This window comes from Somniosus microcephalus, chromosome 13, assembly GCF_052327205.1.
Source record: "Somniosus microcephalus isolate GS21.2 chromosome 13, FLI_Smic_1.0, whole genome shotgun sequence".
NCBI lineage: Eukaryota > Metazoa > Chordata > Chondrichthyes > Squaliformes > Somniosidae > Somniosus > Somniosus microcephalus.
In genome coordinates this window covers 123,348,305-123,362,321 of record NC_140999.1, presented here as the reverse complement: position 1 = coordinate 123,362,321, position 14,017 = coordinate 123,348,305, and the positions used below count along the sequence as shown (strand labels likewise).

General features: G+C 44.6%; 1 long non-coding RNA gene across 1 annotated transcript in view; it reads left to right on the top strand.

Annotated features, from left to right (window-relative positions):
• The window catches only part of LOC147108573 (uncharacterized), a 71,627-nt gene extending 57,928 nt beyond the window's left edge, over window positions 1-13,699 (top strand). The window contains exon 3 of the long non-coding RNA XR_015080611.1: window positions 11,833-13,699. This is a non-coding gene — a long non-coding RNA (uncharacterized LOC147108573). The remainder of the gene's footprint in view (window positions 1-11,832) is intronic.
• The last annotated feature ends 318 nt before the right edge of the window (window positions 13,700-14,017 follow it).

Below are 14,017 nucleotides of genomic sequence, written 5' to 3'. Positions count from 1 at the left end.
CTGGAGAGACAGTTAGAAGGTTGAGAGCTGGAGAGACAGTTTGAAGGATGAGAGCTGGAGAGACAGTTTGAAGGTCGAGAGCTGGAGAGACAGTTTGACGGATGAGAGCTGGAGAGACAGTTTGAAGGTCGAGAGCTGGAGAGACAGTTTGAAGGATGAGAGCTGGAGAGACAGTTTGAAGGATGAGAGCTGGAGAGACAGTTTGAAGGTTGAGAGCTGGAGAGACAGTTTGAAGGATGAGAGCTGGAGAGACAGTTTGAAGGTCGAGAGCTGGAGAGACAGTTTGAAGGATGAGAGCTGGAGAGACAGTTTGAAGGTCGAGAGCTGGAGAGACAGTTTGAAGGATGAGAGCTGGAGAGACAGTTTGAAGGTCGAGAGCTGGAGAGACAGTTTGAAGGATGAGAGCTGGAGTGGAACCCGGTTACCAGATGCCAAGTTGGACAGCCAGGGGTAATGTGCAGGCCAGGTGTGTGGAAGAAACCGAGGGGAAACATCGAGAAAAACTGAGAGGAAACATTGAGAAAGACAGAGGAAACATCGAGAGAGAGAGAGGGGAAACATCGAGAGAGACCAAGATGGAAACCTCGAGAAAGACTGAGGGGGCACTTTATTTATTTAATTTTATTAATTAATTAATGAATTAGTTAATTAAATTTATTTAATTATAAGTTGTGAGTTCCTCACGATGCTCTCCCAGTGCGGCCACCCTGTAACCAGGGATTATTCTAGAAGCCTGGGTAGAAATATCAATGTAATTACTGTAGAAATTACTTTTTTTACATTATTGCTTGTTCATTTTATGGGCTGCCTTTTTATGTCTTTTATTTATTTTATGTCTGCTTTATTTATATTTAAAGTATGTATGCGTGTATATGTCGGTATGTGTTTTTTTGTGATGGCGCCGATGAAGATGGCTGCCGTCCTTGCGGGCTCCGTGCGTACCAGGCAGCTAAGTGTTCTTGCTGCTTGGTGCTCTCGGCTCGTCAAGAAAAAAGCATTTCACTGACTAGATTACACTTCTTGTATATAGTTATGTGACCAATAAAATTGAAATTGAAAATTGAAATTGAAAATTGAAATTGAAATTGAAATTGTTTGCACATAGCATTAGGACAGGATCAGGTATGACCATCCACGGTCAAACAGTTTGCTGACACAGAGGGCTGATCTTTCTGGGGTTCCACACCACTGGAAGGACCTGTCACGCACAAGGGGTGGCTGACTGGAAAAACAATATGAATGGATTGAAAACTGTGGGTGATGCACCTGTAGTTTCCTGATAAGCTGCCTGCTGAGTGCAAGGCCATTGGTCACAGAGTTTTGGAAAATTCAGCAACCATGGAACTGTGCACCAGCAAGGGTCAGCTGGTTAAAGGAAGGAAAACATTGGCAAAAAAAGACAGGTGGTGGAGAGGTAAAGGTGGGTCCCATCAGCATGCATGAGGCAGATGACCCAATGCGGCAGCATGTAGATGAGGAAGAGGAGGCAGTCAAGGGTGAATCCTTTGCAACTCTGACGTTGATAGTGCAGGGTTGGGATGAGAAGCAATTGCTGGAGAAGCTCTGGCTATAGTTGGCTAGTTAAGAGTAGAACCAAGAGAGGGCAGTTCCACCAGTGGAGGAGAGGCATTGGAAGAGTATGTGTCAAAGGCTGCAGAGAGCTCAAAAAGGAAGAGGAGAGATAAAACCATGGTCACAGTCACAGAGAATGTTGTCTGTGATTTTGGTTAGGACCGATTCAGTGTGGTGGGAAGGACAGAAACCTGATTGGAGGGATTGGAACAGGGAATTGTGGGAAAGTTGGGCACAGATCAGAGAGGTGACAACACATTCAAGCACCTTGGAGAGGAAGTGAGAGTTGAAGATGGGGTGGTAGTTAACAAGGACATGGGCCAAGGGTGAGTTTTCTGAGGAGGGGATGATGATGACAGTTTTCAAAGGAAAGGGGGACAGTGTCTGAGGGGAGAGAACCATTTACAATATCAGGTAGCATGGCAGCCAGGAAGGGACGTTAGATGGTCAGGAGTTTAGTGGGAATGGGATTGAATGAGGAGCAGGTAATTGTCATTGTTGAGATGAGCTTGGAGATGGTGGGGGAGATAGGAGAGAAACTAGAAATAGATGGCGGTTCAGGGCTAAAGTAGGAGAGGTACTGGGGGAGGTTTGGCTTAGTGAGCATGGGGAAGGGGGGAGCAGTAGAGGCAGTTTATAGTTGGTCTCTATCTTTCAAGACAAAAAAAATCCATGAGCTCTTCATACTTGTTAGAGGTGAGGGTAGAGAAGGCAGGGGAGAGGAGTTTAATAAGGCTGTTGGTAGTGGAGAAAGGGAAGCTGAGGTTATCATTCCCTTCCAGAGCGACACATTAATGGATAGACCAGAGGTTAAATAATAATGAGCAATTAACAGGAAACATGTGTATTGTCCCACAACTGAAGTTGACGTGAAAGTACCAGAGGGAATAGGGAAAGTCCAAGTGATGAGTAAAGCAGGAGGCGGTTTATAGTACTGTAGTAGTCAAAGAGGAGTCTTTAGAGGTAATTTTCTGAGCACGTGCTGGTGACGGGGAATCAACTGTGCCACCAGCATGTGTGAGAAATCATTGCGTGCTCCAGGGAACCTTACCCGCTGGTAGTGTGTACTCGGTGAAAATTTACTCTTTTCAGTGAATACAGCAGCAAAGTGTAGCATCAAACCTGTATTTGCTAGACACTTTTGGAGGAAGATCAGGAGCAGCCAGAGTAAATGCAACCTCCTTTGCCCTCAACCCTAATGGTTTCAATGGCATAGGAGGCATACCATCAAGATTTGGTATTGCCTAATGCATAGCACCTTCCTGGACCTTTTCAATGGGCTGCATGCAGTGACAACCAGAAAATGTTGATGTTGTTGACTGTAAAACCTTTGATCAGTGTAGGATATGAGTCTATATACAAGACAGGCTGAATTTGTATTTTTGCTGGCAAGCGTGTGCCACAATCTGTCTGAGATTTGTGGTTGATGTCTCAAATTGATAGTCATTAGCATTCAATGGGTATTCTGTTGTATTACTAGTTCATACATTGTCTGAGGTTTATACACTTTCTGTAGTTGGAATGTAAAGGAACCTCTCCCTTTAGTAAAAGCACAGGCTGACACAAGTCTGTCTCATAAGAGGCAGGCCATGAATTGGCTAGATGTGATGATTGCCAAAAAATAGGGCCAAAATAGGCCTGTTTTCTCCCACTCCAAACACTTGAGCACATAACCTGGGCTGGCACTCCAGTGCAGTACTGAGGGAGCACATCTTGAGTATTGTGTGCAGTTTTGGTCGCCTTATCTGAGGAAGGATGTTCTTGCCATGGAGGGAGTGCAGCGAAGATTCACCAGGCTGATACCTGGGATGGCAGGAATGACGTATGAGGAGAGATTGGGTCGATTGGGCTTATACTCGCTGGAGTTTAGAAGAATGAGAGGGGATCTCATTGAAACTTATAAAATTCTAACAGGACTGGGCAGACTAGATGCAGGAAGGATGTTCCCGATGGTCGGGGAGTCCAGAACCAGGGGTCACAGTCTAAGGATAAGGGGTAAGCCATTTAGGACAGAGATGAGGAGGAATTTCTTCACCCAGAGAGTGGTGACCCTGTGGAATTCTCTACCACAGAGGGCAGTAGAGGCCAATTCATTAAATATATTCAAGACGGAGTTGGATATATTTCTTAAGGCTAAAGGGATCAAGGGATATGGGGAGAAAGCAGGGACAGGGTACTGAATTTGGATGATCAGCCATGATCTCATTGAATGGTGGAGCAGGCTTGAGGGGCCGAATGGCCTGCTCCTGCTCCTATCTTCTATGTTTCTATATTTATGTTTCTTTCTTTTAAACAATGTCACTCTAAGTAATTTCCTTGGGTCCGATAGAAAGTTCCTGGAACAGAAACAAAGCAGCTAATTCATTCAGCTGAAGTTAGGTAATTAGTTTAGATTTTGTACAGTACAAATTCATGATGCTAAAAGCAAACTCCATTGGGAGAGCAGCGCCTAATTTTCCAATGGGAAATTGCTGGAACTACACAATTCCACATTTATAGAGAAAACACAAGTGGATGTTTTAGCACATGTCTTCATCACAACTTGTCTACTTTACTTAAAGTTATACAGATGGAATCATCCTCTTTCTAGTAATACAGTAGTACTGTTTGGCTCGTACTCATATTGCAATGGTTATTTTGCAGTGACTCTAATTGTGATCTAATTACCATAAACTCTCATTTTCTCCAGTGATTTAAACCCAATGCAAAAACAATACGGTCATTGACTAAAAGCCAATTTACAACAACAACTTGCATTTACGTAATGCCTTTTATGTAGAAAAATGTCTCAAGGTGCTTTGCAGAGGCATAATCAGAAAAAAATGGCCGCTGAGCCAAAGAAGGAGAAATTAGAAGGAGTGAATGAAAGCTTAGTCAAAGAGATGGCTTTTAAGGAGCGTTTTAAAGGAGGAAAGAGAGGTGGAATGAATTAGGCAGGGAATTCCCGTGCGTGGGGATTAAACAACTGAAGGCATAGCTGCCAATGGTGGGCAAAGGGAGTGGGGATGCACAGGAGGCCAGATTTATAGAGTTTTGGGGTTATCGAGTCTTACGGCACAGAAGGAGGCCATTTGGCCCATTGAGTTTGTGCCGGCTCTCTGTAGAGCAATCCAGTCAGTCCCATTCCTCTGCTCTATTCCCGTAGCCCTGCAAGTTTATTTCCCTCAAGTGCCTATCCAGTCTCCCCTTGAAAACATTGAGTATCTCCGCTTCCAGCACTTCCGTCAGCAGCGAATGCCAGGTCATGACCACTTGCTGTGTAAAAAAGTTTTCCCTCACATCCCCCCTGTACCTCTTGCCCAATACCTTAAATCTGTGTCCCCTAGTTCTTGTACCATCAACTAGTGGGAACAGCCTTTCCTCGTCTAGCCTAGCCAAACCCGTCATAATCTTGTACACCTCTATCAAATCACCACTCAACCTCCTTTGCTCTAATGAAAACAAATCCAGCTTCTCCAACCTGTCCTATAGCTAAGATCCCCCATCCCCGGAACCATTCTGGTAAATCTCCTCTGCACCCTCTCAAGGACCTTCACATCCTTCCTAAAGTGTGGTGACCAGAACTGGACACAATACTCCAGTTGTGGCCTAACCAGCGCTTTATAAAGGTTCAGCATAACTTCTCTACTTTTATACTCAATACCTCTATTTATGAAGCCCAAGATCCCATATGCTTTGCTAACCACTCTCTCAATATGCCCTGCCACCTTCAGGGACCTATGCACATTAACTCCCAGGTCCCTCTGTCCCTGCACACTCTTTAAAACTGTGCCATTAAGTGTAAATTGCCTCTCTCGGTTTCTTCTGCCAAAATGCATCACTTCACATTTCTCTGTATTAAATTCCATCTGCCACTTGTCTGCCCATTCTGCTAGCCTTTCTATGTTCTGCTGCAGTCGATTGATATCATCCTCACTGTTTGCTACACCCCCAAGTTTGGTGTCATCGGCAAATTTAGAAATTTTACTCTGTATTCTAATATTCAGGTCATTTATATATATCAAAAAAAGCAGTGGCCCCAGCACTGACCCTTGGGAAATACCACTGTCTACCACCCTCCAGTCTGAAAAACAGCTATTTACCACAACTCGCTGTTTTCTGTCCTTAAACCAATTCCTTATCCAAGCTGCCACTGACCCACTTATTCCATGAGCCTCAATTTTGTTGGAGGAAAGCAGAATTTTGGGGGGTTTGTAGAGCTGGATGAGGTTATCAAGACAGGGAGGGGCAAGATCTTGAAGGGATTTAAACAGAATGATGAGTATTTTAAATTGGAGGCGATGGGGGGACCAGGCCAATATAGGCCAACAAGGACAGGGGTGATAGATATATGGAATTTGGTGCAGGATAGGATACAGTCGGCAAGGTTTGGATGAGATGAAGTTTATGGAGGGTGAAAGCTGGGAGGCCAGCCAAGAGACCATCGGAATAGTCGAGTCTGGAGATGACAAAGGCATGCAAGCGGGTGAAGTTATGAAGGTGGAAGTAGGAGGTCTTTGTGATGGGAAGGATATGGAGTTGGTAGCTCAGCTCGGATTGAATAGGACTGATTCAGACTGTGCGCAACCTCACCATCCTAGGGGGAGATAGAGGAACAGATATGTAGGCAAATCTCAGAGAAATGTGCAAATAATAGGGTAATAATAATGGGGGATTTCAACTTCCCCAATATTAACTGGGATAGTCAAAGTGTGAAAGGCTCAGAGGGTGTAGAATTCTTAAAGTGCATCCAGGAGAGCTTTTTGAGCCAGCATGTAGAAAGTCCTACAAGAGAGGGGGCGGTACTGGACCTAATTCTAGGGAATGTGGCCGGCCAAGTGGAAAAAGTGCTAGTAGGTGAGCACTTTGGTGATAGTGACCATAATATGGTAAGATTTAAGGTGGTCATGGAAAAGGACAGGGATGGGCCGGAAATAAAGGTTCTAAATTGGGGGAAGGCTGATTTTAATAGGATAAGGCAGGATCTGGCCAAAATGGACTGGGATCAGCTACTTGTAGGAAAATCCGCATCGGAGCAATGGGAGGCTTTCAGAAGGGAGATTGAGATCATACAAGGGCAACATGTTCCCATAAAGGTCAAGAGTGGTTCCAAAAACCACAGGGAACCGTGGATGTCAGGGGATATACGGGAATGGATTAGGAAAAAAAGGAGGGCTTTTGGTAGATACAAAAGGCTAAAGACGGAGGAAGCCCTAGAGGAGTACAAAAAGTGCAGGGGGATACTTAAAAAAGAAATTAGGAGATCAAGGAGGGGCCATGAAATAACACTGGCGAGCAAAATAAAGGAAAATCCGAAGATGTTTTATAAGTATATTAAGGGTAAAAGGATAACTAGGGAAAAAATAGGGCCCATTAGGGACAAAAGTGGCAATCTGTGTGTGGAGCCGGAAGATGTAGGAGGGGTTCTAAATGAATTTTTTGCATCTGTTTTCACTATGGAGAAGGACGATGTAGACATAGAAATAGGGCGGGGGGACTGTGATATGCTCGAACATATTAACATCGAGAGGGAGGAGGTATTGGCGGTTTTAGCTGGCCTAAAAATGGATAAATCCCCAGGCCCCGATGAAATGTACCCCAGGCTGCTGTGTGAGGCAAAGGAGGAGATTGCGGGGGCTCTAACACATATATTCAGGACCTCTCTGGCCACAGGGGATGTGCCAGAGGACTGGAGAACCGCTAATGTAGTACCATTATTCAAGAAGGGTAGTAGGGAAAAACCGGGGAACTACAGGCCAGTGAGCCTAACATCAGTGGTAGGAAAATTACTGGAAAAAATCCTGAGGGACAAAATTTGTCTCCACTTGGAGAGGCAAGGATTAATCAGGGATAGTCAACATGGCTTTGTCAAGGGAAGATCATGTCTGACTAATTTGATTGAATTTTTTGAGGGGGTGACTAGGTGTGTGGATGAGGGTAACGCAGTGGATGTGGTATACATGGATTTCAGTAAGGCCTTCGATAAAGTCCCGCACAGGAGACTGGTCAAGAAGGTAAGAGCCCATGGAATCCAGGGTGCCTTGGCACATTGGATACAAAACTGGCTTAGTGGCAGAAGGCAGAGGGTGATGGTCGAAGGTTGTTTTTGTGACTGGAAACCTGTGGCCAGTGGGGTACCACAGGGATCGGTGCTGGGTCCCTTGCTGTTTGTGGTCTACATTAATGACTTGGATATGAATGTAAAGGGTATGATCAGTAAATTCGCGGATGATACTAAAATTGGTAGGGTGGTAAATAGCGAGGAGGGTAGCCTCAGTCTGCAGAACGATATAGATGGGTTGGTCAGATGGGCGGAACAGTGGCAAATGGAATTTAACCCGGAAAAGTGCGAGGTGATGCACTTTGGGGGGTCTAACAAGGCAAGGGAATACACAATGAATGGTAAGACCCTAGGCAAGACGGAGGGTCAGAGGGATCTGGGTGTGCAGGTACACAGATCCCTGAAGGCGGCGGAACAGGTGGATAAGGTGGTAAAAAAGGCATATGGGATACTTGCCTTCATTAGCCGAGGCATAGAATATAAGAGCAAGGAGGTTATGATGGAGCTGTATAAAACACTGGTTAGGCCACAGCTGGAATACTGTGTGCAGTTCTGGTCGCCACACTACAGGAAAGATGTGATCGCGTTAGAGAGGGTGCAGAGGAGGTTCACCAGGATGTTACCAGGGCTGGAGCGCTTCAGCTATGAAGAGAGACTGGGCAGATTGGGTTTGTTTTCCTTGGAGCAGAGGAGGCTGAGGGGGGACATGATTGAGGTGTACAAAATTGTGAGGGGCATAGATAGGATGGATGCTGAGGAGCTTTTCCCCTTAGTAGAGGGGTCAATAACTAGGGGGCATAGATTCAAGGTAAAGGGAGGGAGGTTTAGAGGGGATTTGAGAAAGAACTTTTTCACCCAGAGGGTGGTTGGAGTCTGGAACTCACTGCCTGAAAGGGTTGTGGAGGCAGAAACCCTCACAACATTTAAGAAGCATTTGGATGAGCATTTGAAATGCCATAGCATACAAGGCTACGGGCCAAATGCTGGAATATGGGATTAGATTAGACAGGGCTTGATGGCCGGCATGGACACGATGGGCCGAAGGGCCTCTATCTGTGCTGTATTACTCTATGACTCTATGACTCTGAAATGAGCTTAAATCTTTGGGGGTGGTATTGAGGAAGAGAAAAGAACCTGTCTAAAATAAACCCAACCTGCAAATTTGAACAACTTTTTTAGTGTGTTGCAAGGCAAATCTTTGAAAAAGAGAGACTAATGTTTCATATATATATATACATATATATGTTCTACATATGAAACTGATATAATTTATGAAGCATTAGAGTTTATCAACAGATATGATACGCTGAGAAGAATTTTAAGATCTTAAAGTAGTGTGCGTTTCTTACAAACTATCTAGAATATTACATCATGTTATATCATTAATTTAAATAGAATACAAAAATGATAGAATGTAAATGAAAATCTTACTCTAATCAACAATATCAATGAAGTGCCAGGGAGCAGGAGAGGCTCCTTTTACATCTATACAGTACAACCATAACAACAACTAGCATTTATATCACACCTTTAACATAGTAAAACGCCCCAAGATACTTCACAGGAGGGTTATCAGACGAAAATGAACAACAAGCCAAAGAAGGAGACATTAGGACAGAGAACCAGGTAATTAACATATTGTAAATTAGAAAATCTAAGTGTAGAGCACAGATCCAGATAGTCCACGTTCAGGGCACCAACTCTACCATCTTGCTGCACTGACTCCACAATTTTAAGTTTTATATTGAATTACAAACTATTTTCTCGCATTAAGGAAAAGGATATGAATGCTGAAATGATTTTTTTTTTAAATTTTGTTGAAAAATTCTTCAATAATAATCCAAAGATCCCGATTTAATGGGGGGCGATTTTGCCAGCCCTGGGGAGGTGGGTATGGAGGCGGGACTGTCGGAAAAATGGCAGAATTTGGGGTCGTGTGGCAAACCCGCCCCCAACCCGCCTCCATGTCATCTTCCCAGGAGGCGGGTTGCCGTCCCGCGCCGGGTCCCATCTCCTTGGAGGCGGGAAGGGATTAAAGCCTATTAACTGCCTGTTAACAGGCAGAAAATAGGATTATGCCCTTTTTGCCCTCACAAGTGCGGGCTTCCCAAAGGTTCCAAAAGACGCCAGCTCAGCGAGGTGAGTACTGGGTCTGCGGGGGTCGGGGGGGGGGGTGCAAAAGTGTGGTGTGAAGGTAAGTGATGGGTGCAAGAGTGTAGAGGTGAATATCTGAGGTAAGTGCAAAGTGTTTTTAAAAGTGTACTTACCTTTGTTTCTACCTTCAGGCTTTAGCCGGTTTTTATGTGGAGAGTCTCACACCGCCGCTGTAGAGATGACAGATGGCCGTTGCATTCTCAGATGCAACAACCATCTAATTTCTGTAAAAGAAAGAAGGTTGATGAGGTCTTGCATACAAGACCTCATCAAACTGCAGAGAATGTCACTGTTTGACAGCTTCACAGAGCTGTCAAACGATGACAATTCATCTGTCAAAAATGGGCGGGCTTAACAAGGTCAATCAAGGGAAAATAGTGTGGGTTGGCCACAAATCGATGGAGGCGGGACATTGACCTGACAAGCAGCAGTCCTGCCTCCAACGCGCCTCCATTCACAAAATCGTCCCCAATATTTCTACAGAGTAGAGACAAGAATGTAAATTTGGCCTTGATTATTAATATATAAACTTCCCTTTCCTTTCCAAAGTCCTTGAACATGTCGTTGCCCAAATCCATGCCCATCATGGATTTGGGCAACTCCATGTTTGAATCCCTCCAATCAGGTTTCCGCCCCTGCCTCAGTGCTGAAACAGCTCTTATCAAAGTGACAAATGACATCCTATGTGACTGTGACCATGGTAAACTATCCCTCCTCGTCCTTTTCAATCTGTCTGCAGCCATGGTTGACCACACCATCCTCGTCCAATATCTCTCCTCCGTTGTCCAGCAGAGTAGGACTCCACTCGCCTTGTTCCAATCCAATCATACCAGAGAATCACCTGCAATGGCTTCTCTTCCTGCTCCCGCACCATTACCTCTGGTGTCCCCCAAGGATCTATCCTTGGCTCCCTCCTATTTCTTACCTGCACACTGCCCCTTGGCGACATCATCCAAAAACATGTCAGGTTCCATAGGTACGCTGACAACACACAGCTCTACCTCACTACCGACTCTCTCGACTCCTCCACTGTCTCTAAATTGTCCAACTACTTGTCCGACATCCAGTACTGGATGAGCCGAAATTTCCTCCAACTAAATATTGAGAAGACCAAAGCCATTGTCTTCGGTCCCTGCCACAAACTCCGTTCCATAGCCACGGACTCCATCCCTCTCCCTGGCAACTGTCTGAGGCTGAACAGACTGTTCACAACCTTGGTGTCGTAGTTGACCCTGAGGTGAGTTTCCGACCACACATCTGCAGCATCTTCACTAAGACCGCCTACTTCCACCTCCAGAACATCGTCTGACTCCGCCTCTGCCTCAGCTCACCTGCTGCTGAAACCCTCATCCATGCCTTTGTTACCTCTAGACTGACTATTCCAATGCATAGTCACCCATTCACCCGTTCACCCATCACCCCTGTTCTCGCTTCTACATTGGCTCCAGGTTGAGATTTTAAAATTCTCATCCTCGTTTTCAAATCCCTCTATCGCCTCACCCCTCCCCATCTCTGTAACCACCTCCAGCCCTACAACCCTCTGAGATATCTGCGCTCCTCCAATTATGGCCTCTTGCACATCCTTGACTTTAATCGCTCCACCATTGGCGGCCGTGCCTCCAGAGCCCTAAGCTTTGGAATTCCCTCCCTAAACCACTCCACCTCTCTACCACTCTTTCCTCCTTTAAGATGCTGCTCTTTGACCAAGCTTTTGGTCATCAGCCATAATATCTCCTTATATGGCTCAGTGTCAAATTTTGTTTGATAATCGCTCCGGTGAAGCGCCTTGAGACATTTTACAACATTAAAAACGCTATATGAATGCAAGCTGTTGTTGTATAAACAACACTTGAAGTAGAACATTGGGAGGAAGAATCACTGTCAAGACTTTCCAGAGAGTCAGTTCTGTAGTGTATGTACCTTTAAGAGAGAACTACTTTTACAGCTCCTGTATACTGTAGTACCGGCAGTGACCACACCTGTATATAAGCCTTGAGCATGCCTCTGTACTGTTAGTCTTTAGACTACCCTCCTCCAGTAAACACCTGTTGATTGTTAATTTACAGCCTCCGTCTAGTTATTGGAAAACATCATACTTTAAGAATCACGGATTCAACAAGTTCCTGAATGGAGCGGCACACCTGCCACATTTGGACTCAAAGGTGCACCTTCGACTCTCTAGGGCTCACAATCAGAAGATTCCCAGGAATCTGGTGACATCCCTGAACTGTGCAAAAAGGTGTGCGATACTTTTGTGGAGTCAGCAGATTGACGAGAGAATCAACTTGGTTGGCTACTTGCAACCAGCTGAATTATACAGTATGAAGAAAGGGTTTATTGTCCTTGTGCAGCATGCTGATTCAGCCTGAACCCCAACAAAATTACTGCTGGTATTCTGGGCCCTTGGAGCACAACCTGACTCCTGCTGGTTGAAGATGAGGAATTGGTGAGAGAGATTTGAGAAAACAACTCCTGAGCCCTCTGGCTAAAGTGTCCCTTCAGTCATTTAGCTACAATTAAACATGATGGGCTGGAAATTGCGGTTGGAGGCTTCCCGCGGGCGAGTGCCTCTGAACCACAAGAAAATACGCACCTACCTGGTGCTGCCGTATCTTCGAAGACTCGCGCTCCTGGGCCTACACCTGCATAAAGGCCCACGTATCCCAGGAGCGCATGCGGTTTGCAAGCGTCCCTAGGATCACGTGGGCCAGCCCAACCAATCACAGAGGGGGATTCCCATTATGCTTATGGGGATTCCATTTATGTACGGAATCCCCATAAGTGTAATTAGGAATCCCCTAAAAAATACGTTTCACAGCACGTAAATAAAAATAAATCATCACGCGGTCAAAATTAATTAAAATATAATTTAATTCAACATTTTGAAAAATAAATTTAAACATTTTTCAAGGGGCCAAAAATAACCTAAACTAATTTTAAAGGTTTTTGTATGCTTAAATCAATTAAAATTTTTAATTTTAATATTTATTTAAACCCTTACGCTGGTAAAAGAAGTTCTTACGCCTGCTTTTACCAGGCATAAGGGTTTCGTGGGCATTCTCTGGGCAGTAGTTGGGCAAATAGCCCAACCCTGTGCCAGCGAATGCCATTTCCTGCGGGTTCGTACGATCTGTCAAGCTGAAACTTGACAGATCGCAAGATCTGGGTTTTTGCACATGTGGAAACCCGAAACTTGAGGGGCACTTACGATTGCGTATGCTAAAGGCCACAGAAAATCCGGGCCGATGTCTTCCAATTATATGTTCTAAAAGAGGCTGCAGACTTTGCTTTCAGCCAGCTACAGGTATTATGACTTGTGGGTGTTAGATAGTATTCAATTCTGTCATGATCTGCGATGTGGCTGAATTATCTATGTAGGTCTGAAAATATGATCTGTTTATGGATGATTTTGGACTCTTCATCATCTGAGGAGTTAAAGCTAAGTGGAAGATGCACATTTTGTATGTGCTACTGTAATATGCTTATGGCATCTGCATCATATTGCCCTCAGCTGTTGAAAAGTGAATGATGTGACACAATAGTTAAGGTTAAAATATAGCTTATCATAATCAGTGCTTATGAAATCTTGTTGCAACCAATATTTTCCAAAGATCCCTTTGAGAAAGTTCTGTCATTGTCTTCCCTGCAAATACCAGCTGTCTCATAGCATGACCGCGAGCCTATGGGTGAATTAAATCTCATTAAAATGTTACTGACTGTGATGAAATATATGCCTTCATCAGCCCCTGTGTTTTACCTGCATTGTATTGTGTGTACCGCCCCCCTTTTTCCTATTGTGTGTATTGGCTCCGCCCCTGTCTTTTGTCATATAAAGGTCTCAAGAGCTGTATGAGTCATTTCTGCCAGACGAATCCGATGTGGAAAGACATGCAATGTTCTTAGTGATTAAAAGCCTTCAGTTGAATCCTTTAATTCCTTGTCTTTGAGTTATTGATGGCACATCACTGACCATTTTGATGTCACTGAAACTTCTTGGTTTTTTTTACTTTTACTGAGTAAAAGCCCAGCAAACTATTCCCAAACTGTCCAATCAGCTCTGGGTTTGCTGAATCCATGGTGATCCCCAAGATGGAGGCCCATTTTCTCGATAATGAATTCGATGTCTTGATTGGTAAATTTTCCCTTCCTAGATATCCTGGGTAAAGATGACGGGATCGAGTTTCCGGTTGTTTTCATTACTTAAGTCAGCACAATTTGGGCGGAATCAGCCGAACCAACGCGAAAGATTGG